This window comes from Helicoverpa armigera, chromosome 3, assembly GCF_030705265.1.
Source record: "Helicoverpa armigera isolate CAAS_96S chromosome 3, ASM3070526v1, whole genome shotgun sequence".
NCBI classification, from domain to species: Eukaryota; Metazoa; Arthropoda; class Insecta; order Lepidoptera; family Noctuidae; genus Helicoverpa; species Helicoverpa armigera.
Window position 1 is genome coordinate 3134392 of NC_087122.1, and position 25769 is coordinate 3160160.

Consider the following 25769-nt stretch of genomic DNA (forward strand, 5'->3'; position numbering starts at 1 on the left):
TTCCCCATAGAGTTGATGCAATTTGAAACCCATCGATAATACCATAATGGACTAACTTCGTGGGTTGCACCACAACAACGTTAATGTGATTAGGAATTTTCTTTACTTGGGATACACATTGTTTGATTGGATGGCTAGCAAGTTGGGTGACACATCTTCAAGAGTAGGTTGATTCAATACCGTATCGAAATCGGAAGCAAACACCGACACAACATAACTTGGATATAAATTGAATAGTATATCTGAATTGATTGTATAATCTTCAGACAGCGTATAGTATTTAATATCTTCGGTCTGTTTCCCACACTGTAGTAAACCTGAAAATTGAAAATTAATATGAAGATTAATAAATTATAACGTATCTTTTCATCGAATATTCGGCTTACATCGACTTAAAGTCAATTAACCACTAAACTTAAATTTCACATCAATTCATCATCATTTGGAAATGATAAGCTCACGTATTGCCCTGAAACATATTATTCGCATATAACCGTGTTTAAACAGCCGTATATCACAAAACGATCAAGTCCTTTCGCGGTCGCCGACCATGCACGACACACTCGCAGTAAATGCACAAGTTTGTTTTAAACTACAAAGACAATCAGCTGAGTGTTTTGAATTTACCACTGTTCATTGAGATTGATGATATCGTTATTAGATTTTGTGTAATGGAGTTACTATGTTGCTGGTTATGGAATATCTATGCGTGTTTAGTGGTTTAGAAGTTTAGGATGAGCACTCAGATCATTGTACATATTATTTTAAAGGTGTAATTTTGGTTGTTGGTGAATAAAGAATTTTTCATTCAAATCAACTTCCAGCGGACTTACAACTGATTTTCAACATGTGGTTTAAATCCATAGTCATCTTTATGTAAATTATTTTCTTCGCTCATTAGATTAGATTAGATTAGATTAGATTAGATTAGATTATTCTTTATTGTACACCAAGACACAACACAGGACATCACAACATACAAAAACACAGTACAATCGGCGGTCTTATTGCTAAATAGCAATTTCTTCCAGACAACCTTTGGATGGAGTTTATCTGTAGAATACAGTGAAAAACGGGCAGTTTGGGGTGTACATACATATAGGTTATATATAATTGACAAATACCAAAGATATAAACAAAAAGAAAGAATAAAAAATAAAATAAATAAAAATAAATAATAGTCAATAAACGGAAAGTAAAGATAGAAGAGTAAAGATAAAAGAATAACAATACAGCGATAGTAGTCAATGAGCCAAGTAGTGATCCTTGACCATTTTTTTAAATACTGCAATCGACTGCGCTCGCCTTATTGCCACTGGCAGTGCATTCCACAGACGAGTGGCCTGTACAACAAACGATTTATCATAAAATGATGTGGAATGCACTGGCATCTTAAGTTTTAGGTTTTCTGATGACCTGAGTGATCTTGAATGCGTATCACAAACAAACTCAAAACGACTCTTAAGATAAGAAGGGGAAGTAGGGTGAAAAAGAATACTATATAGCAAGGAGAGTATGTGAGCGTTCCGACGAAGTCTTATTGGAAGCCACTTGAGCTTAACACGAAATTCTGACACATGATCATATTTGCGTAATCCAAATATGAATCTTATACAAACATTCTAAAGGCGCTCAAGTTTATTTAGCTGGTCCTCTCTGAGATCAAGATAGCTGGCGTCAGCATAGTCAAGAATAGGAAGAAGAAGAGACTGTGCAAGCGCAATTTTTGTGGCAATGGGTAAGAAATTTCGCAGCCGTCTTAAGGATCCTGCAGTTGCAAATAACCGTCGACTGGTTTTCTGAATCTGCGGCTCCCAGGACATTCGGCTATCAAAGTATACACCCAAGTTCTTAACCTTAGTGCTAAAGGGAATTTGGACACCGTCATACATGACTTGAGGGAGTTCAAACCAATCAATTTTAGAAACCATCCGAGAGCTGCCGATGACAATCAGCTGAGTTTTCATTTTATGTGCTTACACTATTATGCCCTATAATATTACGCCTGTTTCCACTGTATTTATGGGAAAATGTATACAAGCAGAGTACAGTCGCATTTTTTTAATTATGACATTTTAATTCCCGCTTATTAAAATGTCAATGATCGTAGAAAACTCTTCTCGTTGTTCAAAAACGGCTTACCCTGCGCAAATCTTTGCTCCACCAAAACATCTACATTTTAAACGCTTAACATTAATATTCCTTAGATCCGATAACAGAAAGACATAAACAACATTAAAACTTGCAACTCAGCCTATTGCCGACCTCTCAAGTTAAACATTTACATTTTGAAAATTTTCCTCTCGGATTGTTTCATTTCAGTTTACAATCCAAATTTTAATCACCAAACACAACAATAACTGAAAGCGTTTATAATAATTAACAATGGAGCCGTACAGTAAACGGCTGAATCAAGAAGGATGAAATATACGGGAGTTAAGATGGGACGTCAGCGGTCGGTAATCAGGCAATGGAATCTTTGATTTTGCAAAGTGGACTTTGTGAGTATGTAAAGATGGTCTATTTTGTGTTGGCAAAATCAAGTTGATAGTCAGACAGATAGTTAGGAATATAATTAATTAAAAATATTTGTAAGTACCTAAAGGTCAGTCTGCCGAGAATGAAAGTGATGTTGATATGTATCTGTATATAAAATAAATTGAAACGGATCACATTATGTTAAACATGACTTCATATATTGATCAAACAAAGTACGTACCTATGGCTATTAAATTGGACCAATTTGTGATAACTAGAACCCATTGCAATTAACTCGCACAAAAACCACAAAACATTTCTAAAACTGTAGTTTTAGTTAAAAAACCTCTCTGTTGTATTTTAAATACAGTTAAAAATAACAGAGAACAAATTGATATCGAATTTCAGTACAAAAAAGCTCTCAGTTTTCAACGAACTGGTGTGAACAACCAATGTTTGGCCTGAACAGAATAAATACAAATAGTTTCTGTAAAAAACGACAGGAAAAAACAAAAGTCAAACGAGTGGTTTCTCATTAAAAGTGTTTTTATTGCATTGCAATGTTGACTTCAATTGTTTTTTTTATGAAAACCAGTATTCACTTTTAAAAGTGTATATAATACCCTCCTGTGCCATAGGAGGTATTTCGCAATAGTGATAAAATCAAATCTTTTACTTCAATCAATTCAAATTTCTATTAATTGTGATATATTTAACAATCATCATCATCATACCAGTCCTTCGTCGCCTTCTGCAGAGGTCTTTAGTCCTAAAAAAATACTATTTGCAAAACTCAATGTCCAACAACGTCACATTTTAAAACAAATGACGGTCCCGTCTAAAATCCTCAGCCCCGATTCCCTATGTTTCCACAGAGTCAACACTACGCGGCCCACGATTAACAATAAGATATTAAATTGCAACCCACCCCAATGTAAACAGGAATCAATCATCGCTCCATCATGCCCGGAAGAGGGTTAACTCTATTCAAATAGCTTGCAATCGCCGAATATTCGCCGATACGAAAATAGGACAGGCGTGTTTGATTTTGACTTGCGCATAGTTTGCACTGTCTATATGTATGTATATCTATGTGTTTAGTGTAGATTTACATGGGTTAGGTGGGGTTAGGGATCTATTAGATTTATTTTGTTTTAGAAACATTATAGTGATCATTCCTTAATTGTATTTTTTAAACAAACTACCCAAAAATTAGGAGGTTCTCAATCTGACGGGATCTTCTTTTCATGACCATAGCTGAATCATCATTGAGTGCTCTTTGCTATGTTTTTAAAGCTATACAGTACCTATAGCAGAGGCTATCATTTTTGTAAACTCTGTGGTAAAAATGTTACTGTTAAATGTAAGTGAATGAATGCATAATTCTGTTTCGTATTTTTGGTCTGTAAAAATAGGTGGCAAACGCTCATTGGAAAAATATTTTTAACGAGTGTATCTTTTTTTTAAACTACCACATGATTTTTGGAATACCAAAAGCACAAGTACCTTTTTTCACTGGTTTCCACAGCAAGGTAACTGCAATCTCAAACAGCAGCACCCAATCTTATACCGAAGTAATTACCCCTTCAGATTCACCTCCCAGCTCCAAGGGAACTTTATCACCAACAATTACAAACTCACTTACAGCATAATGCATTTCCTTCTAGAATGTTCGAAGCAAAGTTGCTTATTTAAATCACTATAAGAATATAGCACTGTGAAGTATCTGTCTGTCACTATATTTTTTATTATTATACAAGTGTCGCGTATATAGGTATGTAAGTATGTATGTGTGTTTATGATGAACTCTAAAACTGCTGAACGGTTGTTCAGGCGGATTTATACAATAAATAGTACTCATCAGGTTTCTAACGTATGCAGAGATCGTTAGTTTTGTAAAGATTGTGAGTGCTTATGTGTGTGCCTAGTCCTACAATATTGTTCGTTAGCTTTTCACGTGTAAACGGCTGAATGGGTTTTGACGTACATCAAAATAAATCTAAGTTTTATCTTGGTGCAGAAATTAGTGCCCTCAAAAAAGCAGGCGAAACCGCTAGCAAAAGCAAGTCTTCTATAAATTTCTTAAGTGATTACAAGTCTTCAACTATCAGTTCGCATAGAATTTCTTAACTCCATAATTACTTCGCGTTGAAGTATAAGTTCTTATCATGGAGAACAAAATTACGACCGGAGGAGCCACAACGGTAAATCTCCTAAGAAAGTAGCACGCCACGCATGCGGGGGACGAGGAACGTTACTGAATTCGCCCTTATACACCTTCTTTGGACCCGAACATTTTTTGTTATACCAAAAATCGTTGATAGCTGTCTCAAAGAACCTGAACACCTCGTTAGTTCACTCGTGACTGAACTTTTTGGTCATGACTACCTTACGTATTTGACCGAGAAGAAGACGCCTGACCTACCTGCATTATGGCATCTCCGTTCATATTTCCTTACTCCATGGTTCCATGGTGGTGAAGTTTGAAGGCTTATTCTAATGGGTTTATTTTGGTATATCGGGAATTTTGGGAAACACTTGCAGTTACTTAAGAGTTTGTTACTAGAGTTTATTAGTAGGAGCTTGTTTTTGTCATGGAAGTTTGAGTTTGAGGAGTAAAACAATGTTCGCTCTTGGGTAATAGTCCTTATATAAGAGTATGGTGGGTTCGATAATACTGTAAGTAGCAGTATACTACCATTCGAAATTCATCTGTACTGTATAATATAATAAAGAGGAAACATTTGTAGGTTTCTTTGTTTGTACTAAGTCTCTGAAACTACTGAATATATTTGAAAAAATATCTCACTGTTGGAAAGCTACACTCTTCCTGAGTAACATAGGCTACATTCTTAGAGGATGCGGGGGAGATAGTTCCCAGGGAACTCGGCCAGGTCTTGATAAGTATTTACCACATAACATTCCATTTACCTAGAAGAACTGAAAAGTTTTAATAGTCCAAGCAATGCATGATTTGATTGGTAGCCTCGTACTATTTTGCTAGATTTATTAATTAAACAAGCTTTGAACTACACCATAATTATTTTTACTAAATACATAATTCAAAACCAATTAATTCATCTCCGTCAGCACATAGGTGTGTATGATGCGAACAAATTAGAACGGTAATCGTTTAAAACCGCAAGTCCCTAGCTCTGCATGCACTCGACGTGTGTTGTGGTACGTTCTAAATGTGGTCGGTTTATACCAAGCGTTTCTACCTGGCATTTTGAAAATACATTAATTATTTTCATGGTAAACCATTTTGTTAATGGAATTAACGCTTAATTTAGTTTCAAGATTAATTTGGTATTTAGAATAAATTTTATTTGCCAAGTTTTTTATTTACCAAGGTATGCTGTGGTGATTAGTGCTGATAAAGGACTTGTATCCCTTAGGTATAGAAGGCAGATAAATAAGAATTTTTGGGTATAGTAAAGTAATTCTTTTTTAAGTTCCTGTTAAGAACGATAACCGATCAACCTGAATATAGATAGTTCAACTCAGATTTGCGCGCGGCCCTATGTGTGCGTCGGCTTGTAAATATACAACTTTCATTCGTGTGACAGTGACGTCGTCCGAGCATGACGTGTTCTTATCGCTTTTTGTTATGGGTACAGTCGTTTACAAAAATGTCTAGTTCTTCACGAAGAAATTATTAAGGAGTCAGGTAAAGCGTTTAAAAAAATGAAACAACATTCAAAGCATTTTATTATTAAATATAGTTTTTCATTATTTTCTCATACGTCTTTTCAAATTGACATTGACAGTATCTAAGAATTAAATACTTACTCCCTTCATATTTTCTAGCTCGGGGTACGCGGACAATAAATAAAAGTGTGGACTAAGAATGTAAAAAGAGGTACAATCTAGTATAATAATGTAAACAAAATGTGTGGGGAATTTTAAAAAATTATATTGCTTCGCATAATGTCGACCAAAATAAGACGGAAATAATGAAACTCATAAATGAACGTTTAAGTCAAATTGATGAAGGGATGTGGGGTAATACTTGTCGACATGTACCTACAAAAGAAAAAAGAAGAGTACTATAGACATTTTGACATGGAGTCAGAATTTGTAATTCACCTTGGAGAGTAGCGAATCCGGAAATTCATCATTTGATTTTTCAACTAGCGATTCATAATCATTATAAATAAACATTAAATTACGTAATAACTGTTTTTCTTTAAACAGCCGTATACAACCCCTAAATAACTGTATTGTACCCGACTGTACCTCTTGTCACGCACACAAAGTCACTGTATATGTACAAGGGTTACCCACACATAAGGCCGCGTGCACGACTGAGTTGAACTTACTATACTCTCTTAGAAAATAGTGTATGAAAATGAATCAGATTTTTTAATTATTTTTTTAAAATGCCAGAGTTACTAAATATTAATGAAATAGTTAAAGTCAAAACAAAGAAACAATATCAAACGAAGCAAATAAGTGTTCACTCAAATCAATTCTCTCGACAAACGAACGGATTAATGTACTTCCATCCGATTGGATCCGTGAGTCCCTGTTCCTAGCTACATCGACGTGAATTAAATATCTTATTTTCTTTAAATATATTAACATAGATACTTAAGATATTTAGGTGATACTGACTGTATAACTGCCGCACGGGCCCATCGGCCATTAGATGACATATTTTTGGGCAAGCCTGAATTTCATTCGCTTTTATGTTAGAAGCCTAGGCGTACAATGTAAGTAAATTTAAATACGATACGATACGATGATTGTTGAACAACACAATTCTCTATCCATCAAGAAAAAAACAACTGGCTTCTTTATTCCCAAAAATGCTACTGAATAGAAATTAAAATCGGTTTGTATGAACAAAAAAAGCAACAAATAAATGCTATGTGGGACCGGTCAGCGTGATGAGGCGATGCTTAAGCGCTTTAAGCGATTTAAGCCAAAGGATTTCACGGCCGACAGATTTCAGATATCCACGCCTGCGGACAAGCTGACGGGGTTAACTACGTGTGGATATGGACGATAGAAATTGGTATGGACATTGTATGTATATTCATTTGTTTATGCCTATCAGTATATCAACTGTTTTCATTAGTAAGTACACTAATATTATAAAAAGATCAGCCCGTATATAACTAAAATACAGTCTGTGTTCTAACATAAAGTGTCAAAATACATAGTAAGTATAGTAAAAGTGACTACGTTTTATAATACTCTTAAAACCCATGCATATTAACGCCTGCCCACGTATTCTATCTACATATGTATATACTTAGTTATTTTACCTACCTGTTCTGTCTACTCCTTAGGATTATTAAAGCGATAGGATCCTCCTCTTCTGTTTAAAAATGAGAAACGACCTTTCTAAACTTGAATGATCATCTTCCTGCCCTGATCACAATTTTATTTGGGATCTTCGCAGCATATTTTTCCTTCCATTCTTTTCTGCCGTCATCTCACGAGCATCCATTGCACCTTTCTAAACTAGAATAGCAATAGCAATACCATACGTAGTTGCAACCCTGTCGTCGCCTGCGGACAACGCGGACTGTTAGTCCGAAATTGCGAAACCGCGTGCGGCGGTCAGCGGCACGCTGGGGCGCCAATATTGGCACCAATGTATGCAGGGTTTAAGTAGCTTTGTAGTTGTAGGTACGAGTGAAACGGTCTTGGTTGGTTTTGTTGTATAAAAATGTATGTAGAAATCTTTACTGTAATAAGTTGTACCCGAAATTGTTTTTTGTACCCGAAACTTCTGAGCGGAGAAAAATTCATTCGCTGTTGGAAAGCTGCACTCTTTTCAAGTAACGTAGGCTGTATTAAAAAAATCGAATTTAGATTTGAAAGTCAGGACCGTCCGTGAAACTCGACTTCTCAAAGATTTTCCTTTTTGAGAAGTCGGGAAAGATTGAAAACCACCTGTTCTCAATTCGTCATAATCTTTTTTATGTTTTTGAGAGGTTCCTTGTCTGTCCGTCCGTGCTGATTAGATCGGCTTATAAACACTAGGATATACTTAGGTATAAACTTCTAAAATTGATCGATTTTACATAATTACTGTTCAGAAAAACTACACCAATAATTTCCAACAACACAAAATCCTTCCCAATCGATATTTCAACAAAAAAATCTGTCAACCCGCAGTATAAAAACAACCCCGAACCCCAGTTGATGGCGTTTATACGTTGTAACACGAGCTAAGTGAATCAAACTGTCATTCTAGCCGCGATACTCACAGCTTGAGTAAGATTAGCGAGGATAAGACGTGACGATGCCTTGCTTTGGAGTACTTTGGAAAAGTTGTCACACTACAAACTTTTATTCGGCTGGTAATTTGTTTGGAATTTGTTCATAAATCACTATGCAGCTGAATACCCTACCCTAATAACCTAATTACAAAGATCAGTTATTTACACGGTATCAAAACTAGTGAAAACTTTGACAGAAAACAAGATTTGGTATAAAAAGGTTTCCCTTCCATCGGGTCATGTGTCGGCCGACTGTTCAGTCTAAAATGTGGGTCTAGTCTTAGTCAGGACTTTTACTGTATTATAATTTAAAACCATTTTTGGGTATAAATAATTCGGCAGACTAATTTCAGTCAAGAAATTCATAATTCTAACATAATTTTGAAACCTTTTGACCGGTAAGGAATGTCCATGTTTATCCTTTCGCAAATATCTAACCTGTGCTTACTTTTTGCTTAATATCATCCCTTGCAAGAGGGTGCAACTCCCTTCCTTTACAAAATCACTTTCTCTGTGAATGTACACCTTTAATTTTATTTTTTATGTTCTAAAGATTTTCTTTGTGAAAGTAATCTCATTATATTGCAATTTATTGCAGTATTGTTAGGAAATTACTTTTGTTTACCTAAGCGACTTTATAAATAAAACTGTGATTGAAAATTTTGTATTTTATGTCATTAAAACTGCATTTGTTGTGTTCCATGGTTTCGCATGCCTCCTAAAAAAATAATACGAAACAAATGAAATACCTATAACCGTTGTCCTGACCTTAACTACTTGCTAAATTCCATTTTATATTATGATCCAATATTTGAAATATTTCCCTATTAATATAATAATAATAATTCGTTTATTTAAAAACAACAGAAAGGTCCACTTGGTGTGATAAATTCACATAAAATTACTAATCGAAAAGAAAACCACCTCAGAAAATATTTCAATAAGTAAAAATATTTTTCTTTCTCAACTGATCTCTTTGTATTCTTAGCGTTTTTATGCCTCATAAATATTAAAACTAAGTCCCAAAAGCCTTAAGTATTCTATCCTTATGTTTGCCTATCGTAACAACTATATGAGTTATGGAATAAATCAACGGAAACTTGAACTATAAGGAGCAACTATGCTATCAATCATAAAAATGCAAACTTTTATAACTACATAGTTTGACTTCTAGCATTTAGCAAAATTGAATTTTCAATTCTCTACATAGAACTTAGAACATATTTTTTATATGATAGAGGCGTACATGAACAAACGGGTCGCCTGAATATAAGCGACGAGCTACTTCTCGTTCCCGAAAAATTACAGCCTATGCCCGGTGCCACGCGGTGATAGTGTAGCTTCCCAACAGCGAATATTTTTTTTAAATCGGTTCTGTAGTTTTCTGACTATAAGATACCAATATATTATAACCAATGAAAATCAAAATTTGTTCTTCTTTATAATACCTAATAGAATAGTAGATTACCGTCAATGCAGTACATCCAAAACACCAGAGGATTCATAATGTATTATTACAAAGTTCAAAAAATCGACGAACCTTTTATTACTTATACCTTACGACATTAAACACTGTTATAATATTGTTCATTTGCTTCTTAAATAAAAATATTTTCCCTACATTTCCTTGCACATTTTCTCCAGATTTCCTCGCAATTTTCTGGAATCGTAAATAGGACATGCATACATAAACATAGTCGTCCACTGGGCAGTGATTGATGACGCGTCTCCGAGAGTGATGCAGTGTGCTGCTGACCTTACGCCGAGAATCTTCCATCACGACATTAGCTTATTGGTGAATCTAATAATAACTTGGTATGTTTTATTATCAGTCATAATATATGCAGTTGCTTTCTAGTGGTTTCACTCGCGTTCCATAGAAACGACGCCCTTACCCGGATTTTAATTTACCCTATGTTATTCGGTGATAGTCTAGTTTCCTAAACGTGAACACACACACACAAATAAAAATTCCTCTGTATTATATTAGTACATGGATCTGAAATATATCTAATAGATAAACTATTAGATATATTTTGGAGCCTTTCCTGCACACAGGCTTTTTAAAGACAAGTTGAGCGTTAAAGTTCTTTTCCAGATGACATAATTGATTCACCTAAATGTATCATTTTATGTATCATTGATAGTGTAGACTAGCTTGTGGTACAAGTTACAAAACACCCAAATAACTAAACTATGCGCTAATAAAATAAATCAAACATAAAAGCCGATAAAGATGTCCCAAAAAACTTGCGTGAAAAGCTTCGTCCATAATTTATGTTCATATAAAAAATACATACCTACTTAATTAATTCAACAAACACTGTCTGTCATCTCTTACCTTAATGAAGTAAAAAATATTATGATGCGTGTCCGAAACGGTATACTTTATCGCTAATGAGGTACCCTTACGTCCACCCTATGATAATGATGTGCTGTATGTAGTTAAATATCAGGAATTTCACCGTGTAACCCCATTCCCCATTTTATTTTTGTAATAAAAGAAAAAATTGTGCTGCTATTTTGTGGACTTGATTTTAACAGAGAATGGCGATGCATCACGGAGGGAGGAAAGATAGCTAAGGTGTCCCGAGGAAGGTAGGTCAGACGCCTTCTTGTAGGTCAAGCAACTTAGGCGTGATTAGTTATTAGAACTAACAAGGCGTTCAGGGTCCTTGTCAAAGTAAAACCAATCTATCAATGATTGGTTTGGATATACCTATTGGTGATTTTATTTTCAAAATAATAGTTTCTAATAGAAGGCATGTTAAGCCGAAGCTAGTAACGTTCCTCATACCCTGAATACCTGGTTTTTGGCTTGCTACTTTACTAGGTGATTTTGCGTCTTGACACCTCCACAAGACATTTTGTTCTAAATGCTACAGGTACCTAAAAATGAGATTAAGTACACCGCATCGTCGAAAAAACATTGTCATGTTCAAAGAACCTTTTTAGAACACAACATACAGCCTTATAATTAAGTTAAACATAGATTTATTTAGCAACGGGCTGGTCGTTAATTTAAGCTTACACTAACTTGGGTTTAACATCGTATCAAAGTTAATCTTTATCATGTTAAGTTTGGACCTTTGACCATTGCGGGAACGGTTTTAGACTGTGCGACTTTTTATGACTTTTGTTTGCTTGACTTTGTAGATGTTAAAAGGGTTATGAAATGTGAGCTTTTGATTATGTTTTTATTTCTATGCTTAGCACAATTAAATAAGCATTTCATTTAGTTTGTTGTTTGTAGTTGAAAAAGGTAGTTGAGAAGCATTTAATATGGTTTGTTTTTTCATTTTGTAGTTGTAAAATGTTTGTGAACAAATGAAATTGTAAATAAGTAGCTATAAAATTGGCTTTGGAATCGGTTACATACATTAATACTCATATTTTCTTTTCCTTTTCACTAAAGGTAATTACCATTGTCGCATTCATTGAACATCGCTGTCATTGAACATCCTTGGCAGTCGTTACGGGTAGTCAGAAGCCAGTAAGTCTGACACCAGTCTAACCAAGGGGTATCGGGTTGCCCGGGTAACTGGGTTGAGGAGGTCAGGCAGGGCAGTCGCTCCTTGTAAAGCACTGGTACTCAGCTACATCTGGTTAGACTGGAAGCCGACCCCAACATAGTTTGGGAAAAAGGCTCGGAGGATGAATTACCATTGTCGCATCAGCCGCGGTGGACAGAAATATCAATAATTTATATTTAAGCAATATTCATTTTCATATAATATTAAATTAATAAAGGTATTAATTACTCAAAAGCCAATTACAATACTTTGAAGACCGTAAAGGTAGGTTTTAAATGCTAGCTGTCGACTACATAAAGGAATTAAAAAGGAACATGATGGGTTTTAATCAGTAAGAGTCTGACACTCCCTCACGCTGCTAACCCACAACGAGAATGACCCCATTCGATGATTTCCCATTAAAAAAATATATTTTTTTGCTATATCAAAATCGTATCGTAACCGTACCGTGAAGCCAAAACGAGATTTGAGCAGTAATTTAAAATGCATAAATCTCCTTGGCTCAGTCGGTCCGGTAACTGGATTCCCGAGAGTTTCAACTTTCCGTTTTATGAATAGGTAATCGTTGGCGATACGATATCTAGTGGACGGGGATGTTATTTATCTATGTCCAGAATATGATAGCTGTTAGGGTACGGTCGCACTTGGTTTGGGACGAAAAATCTGGAAATATGACGCGGGATACGTACGTCGTACACGTACAGATAATTTTTGAAATTATGTATTTCTAGTAATCAAGATGTTTGAATTTACGTGGTAGCTTTTAAGAGGTATGATCCACTTTCGACGATTTGTTGCTGGCCATGAGATAGTAGTTAAACTCTGGCTTAGAAAAAAATGCTATAGAGGTTCTAATTTGAAGTAAAACATATTGTTTGTTACTGAAAAACCACCCTAAGTCTAATGCGTTATTCCCAAGATTGAGAAGGCACATAATTAAAATACTGGAGAGTGCTGCAGTTCTTTATAAATAAAAATCTTCAAACAAATCTGAGTAGTAAACAAATCCCCCGCTCCAATATGCTAAACACTCTATAAACTCCACTTCAAAACGACTGCAAACAAATCTAAAAAAAATCACTTAAAAACGAAATGGACTGACACCTATCTGCCCCATTCGTCACGCCGTGTCAACATTCGTGTGAAACATCCCCTATTTTACATTTAATTGCATTTCTTTGTCGATCTCCCTGTTAATCTGGATGCACCCTTATCCTTTGCAAAGACCAGTCTAACTTGACCTCCCGCACCTCCTTCTATTTACCAACTATCTGTAGAATTAAAGGGGGATGATGTGAAGGCCGAGGGGTCTTGTTAAGTTGGTCGTCGTCTAGACGATGTTTGGTATCGAAAAGTATGTGTTAGGCAATGTTTGCGGACGCTCTTAGCTCGATTGCGTGTGCTTAATTTTTTTGAAGTATTGTTGATACTGAATCTGAGGAGAGTAATGGAATTTGCCGATATACGGTCTCCATGTATTATTAAGCAAAACATTTTTGCGTAAATTAAATAAGCCGAGAAAAGATTACCAATATTCGGTGTTATAACTACACTAACGCTATAAAAGTACCTAAGTGTTCATGATCGCAATTTACACTATTAATTAAAACCAAATCCAAACTATACATATATACAAACTTAAGCTACTTATCTTTATACAAAACTAAAAATAAAATACTATATACAAAATGTATATAAACATAAAACATAATATAAAAGAGCATCGATCAGGCGTCGAAGTATTCCTCCGCATCACTGTCCTCCGGAAACGTGCCCAGAAGACTGGCTGCATTGCCACGTTGAATGGCAATGCTAATTCTTTGTCCAAAGAATAAGCCAGCCCTCTGGTCACGCGAAGCGTCGACAAGCCTTTTCGCGATGTCCTTGTAAAGTAACCGCGAACTCGGGCCCCACGGTCCGAGCGTTTCGACCCCAAACGGCTCAAAACTATAATTTCCAATAAGGTTATTATATTTGCGCCGCTTGGTGGTCTCTGCAGAAGCTGCAGCCGCCCCAGCACAGACTGCCGTGCTAGGAAGATGTGATGGCGCCAGGGTGTCGACGCATGTTGCGTCCCACACCAAGGGCCTACCCATCTTCCATGGCAACAACGTCATACCATCTGGCCTCTTTCCATCGTCACGTACCAGTCCATTAGGCTCTAAAACAGCTGGTACGCCGGCGGTGGAAAGAGCACGACGGATAATGTCGTTAATGCTGGCATGCCGTGCAATACGACCAGCACTTCTGCAGCACGACAGACCATGGTGCCCGAGGCTGTCGACAGCTTCACCGCAATGGCAGCGATGCGGAGCAACACAGGGAGCGCCTAATCGAAGGCATGTAGCTATCCGGAAGGTGTTGTCATCCAGCATAGTGCCTATGCTGGTTGACGGAATAACCTGCAACCATAGTCCAGATTCCCATACTCCCACAGCCAGCAGGCGAGCACGCTCGGCAGCACCATTACACGTATTAAGAAGATCATTCCGTGTGATGCTGCAGAGCGGCCCATCCCACTGTCTCTGAGAGGAGGGGTCACTGGGCATAACCGTATTTGGGCAAGTCATTTTCCAAGTATTCAACGCATCGGCCAAACACGGCACCCCAAAGTCCACCAGTGAGGAAGATAGAATTTTCCTAGTGAGACTTGCGGTGCTGTGGACCGAGGAGAGGAATGCCGGTAAACTAAGACTGGAAATTTTGCGGACGCCGAGGCCTCCCAAGCGAATAGGCAGTGAGGCCTGTTGCCAGGCTCGGTCGTCCAGGGCCACATTTAATATTAGAGAAAGGGTGTTCCTGATAATTTTGTCAACTTTATCTAATAGGATCGGATGTTTCCACAAATGAGAAGAGCGAAGAATATAAGTAAATTTTGGTATAATCCAAACAGAATAAAATATCCCATAACACCTAGTTCACAAAAAAATCTTTTTTAATGATTTTAATGAAACAATCCCGATCAATCGGTTTTTTATTAATAATTTAATTTTGCCCGCAGCTAAAGGTTGTTAACGATGCCCAGTCGAACGAACGCTCTTGTTATTTATAAAATAAAAACTTCAATCGAATCATTTGTAGACTCTAGTGCCGATTCGTTCATTATTTCTATATTGCACGTATTTTTTAATTTGGTAAATAGGAGAAAGAATACACTGATTGGTGTTTTAAATTATCGTTTAGAAATTATTATTTTCAGTAAAAATAAAGGGAGGGGGGGAGACGGGGAGGGCACGTATCTATTATACTTATACTTAGTACTATCTTATGCCTACTCTACTTCTTATACTTACTATACACGAAATTGAAAAAAATATCTACGTTCTCACTGATATTCGCTATGAACTAGACAAATTATATTTAACGACAAACATCGATATTCTCGATTAAAAAAACGTTACTTATGATTACTCTCTTCTTCCTGCCCTGTTCATTCATTTATTCTATAAAAATCACCTCCAAAAAGTATCTTAAAAAGCCCTAAACTGAAATCTATTAACCCGTCACCGCTCTCCCGAACACAATCACTCACGGATGACGTCACAACCCTATCGCGCCTGCACACTCCGTGCATTCATAGGATTTAATTGTATTTAATCGTTGTGCTCGTTTTGTACGAAAAAGAGGGTTATGATTTATTTTGACAATAGCATATGCCTGTGGTCTTTTATTTTGAGGTTTAGTTTGGGCAAAATATCGTGGTATGTTTGAAATTTTAGCAACTCTAAATTCATTGTTGACAGTTTTTTAGGTTAGGTACATTGTCTATCGGTTTCAATTGCGTCCCTCAGGATACTGGACTTCCTTGATAAATGGTCTCACATTGAAAGATTATTTTAAATCGGACCATCGTAGCTCCTGAAATTAGCGTGTTCAAGTACACAAACAAACATACGTTTCAGCTACAAGTATAATGTTAGTATAGATAGAGATTAAGATCGCTAATCTTAGCTACTACTTATGGTCCCATACATTACTTTAAGCAAGAATTGTAGTGCAATATTTACTGTGCATAACATCTTAACCCACAACCGCACGCAGCCTACAATTTTCAACCCCAAACTGCAAGTTACACCAACATAACCCCCTTCGCAATTTACGTGTAACCGCGGTTATTCGGTTATTTGGTTCGTTCGACACCTAGCCGGTTGTCAATGATGCTAATCATCGGCCGTTGACCCCAGGGGGACTGATTGATCAATATCGGTCTTCCATGGATTGACAGATTCTGAAAGGTCATTTGTTTGACAGGTGAGGGAATGTTTGGTTTTGGTTCGAATTAGAGAAAATATTTCTTAGTACATATTTTTCGAAAATATTGATGTAAGTATTCGATTCAGAAAAGACCCTCCCTGACCCCTGACCATTGTAGAGTTGAAAAAGTTTTACAAAAGAAACTGAAAAATGCAGTTTCCAAGATCTACTAATATTGATATTATACATTTTCTTTTGCTATGATTTACACCTAGTTTTCGCCGAAGATTAGAGGACACAACTAAGTTTACCCGCATATGGCCGGTTACATCTAGCTGAAGCCGGCTAAACCTTGGTTCAGCTACATTTCGGGCTTCAGCCGTAACAAAAACACAATGACACATATGTACAAAACACCCTTAAATAACACGTGGCTTTAATTTAACACCATAATAACTAAAAAAAACAACGAAGAAAAAACAATTTAATTATATCTAATAACGTTTTATCGAAAGTGTTTAAAAGCTATTAAGTAATTAAATCATTATCTACGATTGCCTTCATTATTGCCGAGTCACATATTACGGTGGCCCATTTTTTACCTTTTTAATAATGCAATGAAAATACAGTAGGTCATGCGAGTTCTTTCATGTTTTTGTTGTAAATTATGTTTACAATGGTTAGGCTTGAATAGACTCTGAATGGGTCACAGGTCACTTATTTAAATTACCTATTGGTAGAAGATTATATTAGTTGTTACGTAAACTTTAATAACAATGATGGAAGTCATTTTCGCCATTTTACGAACTATTTTCTTATTCCATCATTATTAAAATTGGGATAAGTATTAAACCAATGAGTGGGAAACAATTTGATACCCAACAGCTTTCTTGGTATAAAATTTTCAAATAGGTATTACACATGACGCGGTCACTCCAACTATAATTTAGATAATCGCTTAGAAAACGATATCTGTCTATATAACTGTTACTTGTGTCTTTTAATTGGTTGTGAACTATTTCTTAATTTGTGAAGAAACTTAATATTAGTTTGACACAGTTTGAAGGTAGTTAAAATTAATTACAGTTCAATTAAAAAGGATATATCAATTATGAGAAGTATATTTAAAACTGTTGAAGGTAATTGACACTCTATTTTTATTATTAATTCAGTGAATTTTTTTCTGTAACATGTATTGTGTAGTCAATATTTACTGAAACTAGCTGCATCAAAATGAAATGTATTCATGTGGAATTATTAAAGGCCAACACTGTGTAGTGGATTCTAAATATGTGTTTAGAAATGAATCAACCTTTTAACATTACAACAGGCACGATATTACCTTTATATTAAATATCATTCACACTCACTTGTAATTTCCTACGTAAATTCTAATGTAAAACGAAAATTTTCTTTCAAAATCGTTTAAGCAAACACTTGGGCCGGCCGAATTCTCTCAAGGGCTCTTCGCCTGGGGGCAGTTGTCAAGGAAATTGCATTCTGTACCCAAGACCCTTACAAGACCCCTCGCAACTACAAGGATCCCTATTTTGACAATAGCACCGCTTAAACTACGAATTTGGTCCACATGAGTTATTTATGTAGGAAGGTAATTGAATTTGCATTTCGAATCTTCCAATTTGGTACATAAGAGATGACCATTTTACTATCATGCTCCTGATATACCGATCTATCCATCGCTTCGACGATGTCCATTCTCTAGTCCTGCAGATAGATCGATTATTAAAACCTGCAGTTAGCCTATGATAGCTTTTACGGTAAGTACAAACAAAAAAAAACTTGAAGTTTATTATTGCACAATTTTTCCTTAAATATTTTGCATCAACTTCATATAATCAAAATGAACCTACAGATTGATTAATAGTAGGTATTCCTTTATTCAAAGAGTGTAATTATTTATTTCTCACCAAATCCAGAACCAGAATCCATGAACTATAAATAATCCTATATAGCAATAATTTATCGTGAACCCAGCTCCCTACAATACATAGTCATACCACAAACTAACATCACAATTTCTCGACGCGATACATGATTTGTATAACAAACTTAGCAATTTGCTATCGATTCTAAGTAGCACTCGATACTTTGACCATATTTCAATTGGAATCGGTTAACTGGGTCAAATTGAACGATCCTTAGCAATTCAGTTTCATTCGAGAGTCGGGAAAAGGATAGCTGAGGAAAACTTCGAAAGTTCAAGTTGTTCTCGAAATAGTCAGACTTTAATAGTTCTAGTACGTTTTAGAATTTAATATAGTAGGTTCGACATTTGATTGCTTAAGTTTTCTTACTAATGAGACTGGAGATTGAAATTATAAAGCTGTCGATGACATTTATTTGCTGATTTTCACAACTAAGTTGGTTGGTTTTCAATTTAACTGAATTCAACTGAGTATTTTACATGGAGCCACTGTAGAAATTACAAATATATTAAAAAAAAACTCCAAGGTAAAAATTACTCAGCCATATGAAACAAAAAGTTCGTTAATGAAATCTAAATCCCAGAAGCCATAACATTACAGCTTATTCACACATTTCGATATCACCCAATCCCTAACACCCAATCATCTTTAAGACGCATAAATGAATAAATATATCATGCAAAGGTGACAAAAAAGCCCTTAGAGTACCCACAAACTGCAGACTAAACAGTCGACCGACAGTTGATGCTAGGCAAAAAAGTTTTTTAACGAATATCTTAATTCCAATCAAAGTTTTCAGTCAGACTGATACCGGCTAAACACCTGAGTGCCTAGTGCGAGTTGAACAAAATTTTGCGAATGACGTCACTGTCGAGTTTAGCGAGTCAACTTCAAACGAACCGAATGCAATATTTAAGCGAGTGCGAGTTGCCATCTCGCAAATTACTCGCATCACGTTTCCTCACGGCGAATAGCGATGATCATTTTTGTTAGGTTGGTGTTCCGTTCGCTTGGTGGGATAAACCTACCAAATTTAGAAAGACGTCATTTTAGCATGTAATCGTATGGGACGACTGTCTTTCAAAATTTTTGGGGTTATTGTTTGGATGTTTTGTTTATGTTTGACGCGACGCCCGAAAAAAGTTTTTAGTTGTTTTAAATTAATTAATTTAAAATGAAGACAAGTTCTTGTCTAGCACCTGGAGTGCTAGGGAAGCTTATAGGTATATTTCTATGAGTCAGAACCTCAGTTACTTGTTCTAAATACACACTGCACATTTTGTGTGATACGTGCTTTGCTTCTCTAATTGGCCTTTGATAGGTTCCAGTGGCAAAAAAGAATAAAGCGGTAAGCACCTGCAAATAAAAGAAGGAGAAAGTTTCTTCAATCATATACATACCTAGTTTTGTTTTGGAAATTGATATTGTAACTTACATGAATTGATAAATAGGTACCTTATGTTCCAAAGAAACACGTAGAGTGGATTTTAGATTTGTGCTTTGTCTCAGTTAACTGCACAAGAACTTAAAAATCTTCTTGGACAATCTATATCTATGTCTAAATTGCGTCTCCGTGAGGTGAACTAACGAATTAAAAAATGCGCAAGCCCTTGCCCCAATTCTGGCGCTTTTGTTGCGTTCATCTTGGGCCTTTGCGGCCGCAAACATCCTCCGAGCAAAGAAAAAGCGTCCTGCCATATTTTTGGTATTATTTTCACTAAATAAAAACTTAATTGTTGATATACGAATGGAGATATTCACTTCACTTTCACCACAAAAATCTTCGTGAGAACTTTTTGGTTAAATTCGATCGCGTTTGTATTTATTTACTATTCGATCTGTCAAAATCTGAATCTCGCACTCGCATCACGGCAGAAATAAACCAATCCCGTGCCTGTCACGTTCACTTGAGAGTCCGAGCGATTCGATTTCGAAAATTTGTAAACTGGCACTCGCTACTTTAGGTTCCAATTTTTGACACTAGGCGGAGCTGTTTTTGTTCCATACAAATCTTAGTATACGCGCTCTCATGTGAGTCCCTAAATAAATTCACCAAAACTCGCACTAAGCACTCTGATCTTTATAACGCGCGTACTACCATTTATCATCATACTGATTAATGGGACTAAACAAACTATCGGCCGACTAAAAGTCTGCAGTCTGCTCTAAAGGATTTCGAAATACAATTTTCTACACGGAAGCCACGATCACTGGTTTATCAAAGGAATTTTGTGACTGCGTCGTGTTGAAATAGAAATAAAATTGATTTACGTCTATGGAAATGTGACAGCATTGGATTTTCTAAAAGGAGTACAAAATATGTGCTTTGTCGCCTTTGAGGTATGATTTTACTTTTATTGTCACACAATTGCTGTAGCTTGAGAATTGTCGCAAATGTTCTTGGAAATATGCATATATATCTTAAGAGCTCTCGCACACTGCACTGCAAACTTATAGTATTATTAATGAGTATGGGGATAAATGGTACCTAATTTGATTAAATTCACGATCATCTATCTTTAAAACTGACAAACTAAATTGTCAACTGACGTTGAGATCTGCATTGTGCGGGGTCCCTTAATATGTTTTCTTTATTACTCAACCACAAACTTTTTAAATAGAATAGCAACCACTTTCTTTCGTAAATGAACTTGCTACACTAACAAGTTTCAAGCGAAGAAATTGCTAATAAGCTAACACAAACCGTATATTTTTATTTTAAATTCAGTATTTTTCAAAAGAATTGTTTCATAAGATAAATTCAAGTACATACAACACAACTTTATGTAAGCGGTAAAGATTTACCGAGTTACTTTTCGAAGACATAAAACTGTCTATACCTATTACCAAAAAAAATAAAAGAATAATGACGCATGTAATTACCAGGAAAACGTACAAAAAAGCATGCATTTTATGTACTTAAACAACTGTATTATTTACCACAAAAATCGTTACAGCAAAAAGCGACCATAAAGAACAAAAAATTATACAATCTATGCAGTTCCTTCTGTGCTGCTCAGAAACTCTCTCAGCTTCACAATAAAACCGCTGGAAGTAACCAATAAAAATGCATTTGAAAAGCCAAACGTTTCGTAGCCGAGTGGCAGAGGAAATGGAACTGAGTCTGCGAAGATTCTCGCGCGGCGGAAAGAATTGCTAATTAGGAGGAAATATGCTGTTGGAAAACGTACCCACCAAAAACAAAAATGTGAAAGGCTGCCAAGTTCGATAATATGGGAACGCTTCGCCTATAAAAGAAGTGAGATCTGAATAAGTACCAAGTTCCGTACACATACCTCAGTTAAAAATAGTTACTTTTTGATGATGTTACTTGGCAAGTTTTCACACACCTTGTTACAAACCTACTAAACGCAATGAATCAAGTATTTAATTTTCTATTAAAACTTGCCAAGTAACATCATCAAAAAGTAACTATTTTAAACTGAGGTATGTGTACGGAACTTGGTACTTATTCAGATCTCACTTCTTTTATAGGCGAAGCGTTCCCATATTATCGAACTTGGCAGCCTTTCACATTTTTGTTTTTGGTGGGATTTCATTTATTTTTGTAAGGTTGTTTATTTTATTTTTTTCTTATGATTAAGTTAGTTAAGGAAATGTCTCATTTATACTATCTTTCAGATTTTTGAATATGCACTATGCTTCTTACAAAGAAATAGATTAACTAAATGGACTAGATTTACCAACTGACTGACATGACATGTTATCATATATTATGTTCGTGGATCAAAGTTACACATTAGTTATTTTCGAAAGTGACTCACACTTGGCCGTTTTCAGATTTTTACTTTACTTTGACTAAATACAAACCTTTCTAACGAATTAAATTTCATCATTATCATTAAAAAACAGATCGGTACGACCATTCGAAGATATATTATATAAATATAGATAAATTTAGTTCGTTTTAGTTCCTTAGGGGTATAATCTGAATTATTTTGAAACCGACTCACACTTGGCCATTTTCAGATTTTTCCCTTTACTTTGACATAAAGACCTACCTCCATGCCAAATTTCAAGTCAATACGACCATTGGAAGTGGTCTAGGTTTTTGATGAGTGAGTCAGTCAGTGAGTGTATAGTAAAAATAGCGATTTTCTGACGTCAATATCTCAAGACCTACAATAGGTATACTAATGAAATTTTGTATTTTAGATAAGTGAGGGGGTCTCAACAGATACTAGAAATTTGATATGCGTAAATAAAATAGATTTTGAGTTATAGGGGGGTCGAATTTGGCCCGAAATGGTTCGTGTAATATAACCCACGGCCGGTGTGTCGCTTTTTTTGCTCGAACTTGGCGGACACACTGCCGTGTGTCTAGATAATGTTACAGAGAAAATATTATGTGGAATTATAACAGAGTTTTTTAACTTTCAAGGAAATGTTTTTTAATTTCTAGAACCTCCATTTTCTCCAGTAGTTTTCGAGAATTACTCGAGCACCATATTAAAATCTGCAACAGGGTTTTGATTAACCGAAAATATCAATTTTATTTTCGAATATATCCTATCCAATAGTGTCCTAAAATTCAGGTATATTTCCCAGACATATCCTAAACACAACATTCGTAACAAGTAGCTAACTTGCTCAAGCCACCCAACGTGGCCAGTGGCTACTTCGTACGCAGGCAATTAGTGCTCCGTACAGCCTATCCAACCGTGGTACACTCAAAATACACTGTAGATGCAAACTCGAGACACGTCAGTGCAAATATTTTGACACACAAGGCCCGTGTGTAGTAACGTCAGGCCCCTGTGTCCTGTTAGGTCAGGCCCATGGAGAACAAAATGAATAGCGGAGGTGCCATAACAGAAAATTGCCTAAGAAAGTAGCACACCAAAATGCGGGGGACAAGAAACGTTATTGTCTTCACCCTTATACGCCTTCTTTGGACCCGGTCATTTTTTGTAATACCAAAAATCATTGAATGCTTTCACAAAGTACACGAACACCTCGTTGGTTTACTAGTAACTGTTAGTTTAGTCATGCCCACCGTACTTATTTCACCTAGAAGAAGGCACCTGACCTTATAAATAAATGACTTTTGATTTTCATTTTGATTCTGACCTACCTGCATTATGGCATCTCCGCTCATCTTTCCTTACTCCGTCAGGCCCCTGTGTGGCTTGTGCTTAATTGTGCACAATTGTGTACAGATATTTGTTAACAATGGACCGGGGGATTGTTTGAAAAGGTGTTTGTAGGATTTTAATTAAAAGTTAATTTTATATGGGGTTCCTGTGTTTGGACAGGCTTTTAAAATGATCGGCCAGTTAAGATAAAATAAAATATTTATATATTATTTTAATAGGTAGCATTATATCTATCTTTCAGTAAAAGAGATATATAAATGTAATCACAACCAAAGTCATCGAATTAAAACGTAATGAAGTTTAATTATAAAAGAAAAAAACTACAACTATTCAACGTGTTAATAAAATTCAATTTCCCAGTGGAAGTTGGTTCATATTAACGCTTCGAGAAAGTTCATAAACTTCAGGTGACGTTGTTCCCACACTACATAACTCTAGTGATGTGGCTTTGTACAGTTTTCAGCATGGAGAAGAAACTCACTAGCGGAGGTGCCATTACGGAAAATACTCCTAAGAAAGTAGCGCGCCAAAATGCGGGTGAGCGTGGGACGAGGAATGTTACTGATTTCGCCCTTATACACCTTCTTTGGACCCGATCATCTTTTGTAATACCAAAAATCGTTGACAGATATCTCAAGGAACCCGAACGCCTCGTTAGTTCACTCGTAACTGATCCTTTTGGTCATGCCCAGAGTACGAATTTGACCTAGAAGAAGGGGCCTGACCTATCTGCATTATGGCATCTCCGCTCATTTCCTTACTCCGTGGTTTGCAGTAATTATGCCAAGTTATGGAGGCGGTATTCGATGTATGAAATTATAGTGCGGTGAATCGATTGTAGTGTTGTCCGCTCTAGACATCGATTAGTGCTTCGTGGTAGTTATGGTGTCAATATCGTTGTAATTAGTGGGTAGGTGACAAAGGTCTTTGAAGGGTTTGTGGTAGTTATTAATATATTCTGCTTTTGTACGAAGACTGACGAAGACTGTACTAGAAGTATCCTTTGTGTATATTCTGCATTGCTATCAAGAAGTAGACTAAAGACCATGTATTTTTATCGAAATAACATTCCGTAAAAAATATGTATGATGTACAAAATATATTCCCATACAAAACCAGCTTTCTCGTAATTAAGCGGTACTGTTGTAGTTTCCAAATAATATTTTGTAACAGGCTTCTGCCAGCGCTTTCACCCAAATAAAAGACAGCCGACGCCTTTCTCGATAAATGGGCTATCTATGCCGGTCCCAAAAATAAGTTCTTTGAAAGACACAAACTCTTCAGCGTTATAATAATTAAGTGTAGATACCAGGTCCACAACAAAAGCATCTTACTCCTGAATATAATAACATTCTCACTGGACAAGTTTCCAGTGCGTTATTTAATGAAGTTAGTTTGTTAGTTGTCGCAACCTCCACCACTATTCAGCGTGTTTCACGATACTTACATAAATATAACGGTTATTAGGAACTTTAATTATCTGGGGTAGTTTGTGGTTCTGGTGTTCTGGTCCTCAGAGGCGTGAAGAGGTATCTAATAATGACTTGTTATCCGTTATAGGTGTGAATGAAAATTAGGAGCTTCTTTGTATTTTTTTGCCTTTTGATTTTAAAGCAAAAAGTAAAATTCGTAGGCTTCCGGCATCGTTCGTGGTCACGTGGAAGGTAGTGATGAATTTTAATTTTGTTGTATAATAGAGTCATGTGTGCGCACATAATTATATTTTCTTCCTAATTTTGTTGGATCAACAAATTATTTAATGATTCTTTTGATAGCTGTTTGCCAGCAAATTGTATTTAACTAAAGATAAAGTTCAAAACATGCATGTCTCTACATACAAGTATGCGTCTTTTCGAACCTCCACTGATATAGCAAGAATCAAAGTTTTGCGTCAACTATCTCTGCTATTGTGCTTTCCCCTCGTACGTGGAGGTACAAGATAAGCACAACTGGCTAGCCAGTTTGTGTCCGAGTGAAATAGGTACCTACAATATATAGTTATATGTCTCTAACAAATGTGATGCAGGCATTTTATGTACTCATGTGTTGTGAATATTACGTGCAATGGCTAAGACTTATGTATTAAGTATTTATATACAAAATTTCTAACAGTTACTTTATTATTGACAACTTACTTATTCTCCTGATTTATTTTTTCCAATAATGAGAGCTTTTTGGAATCATACTCATGGCTTACCAATAGGTAGGTAGGTACATGTAGTCACATTTCGAAGCTATAAGCATGATTCCTGTAATATTTTTTTA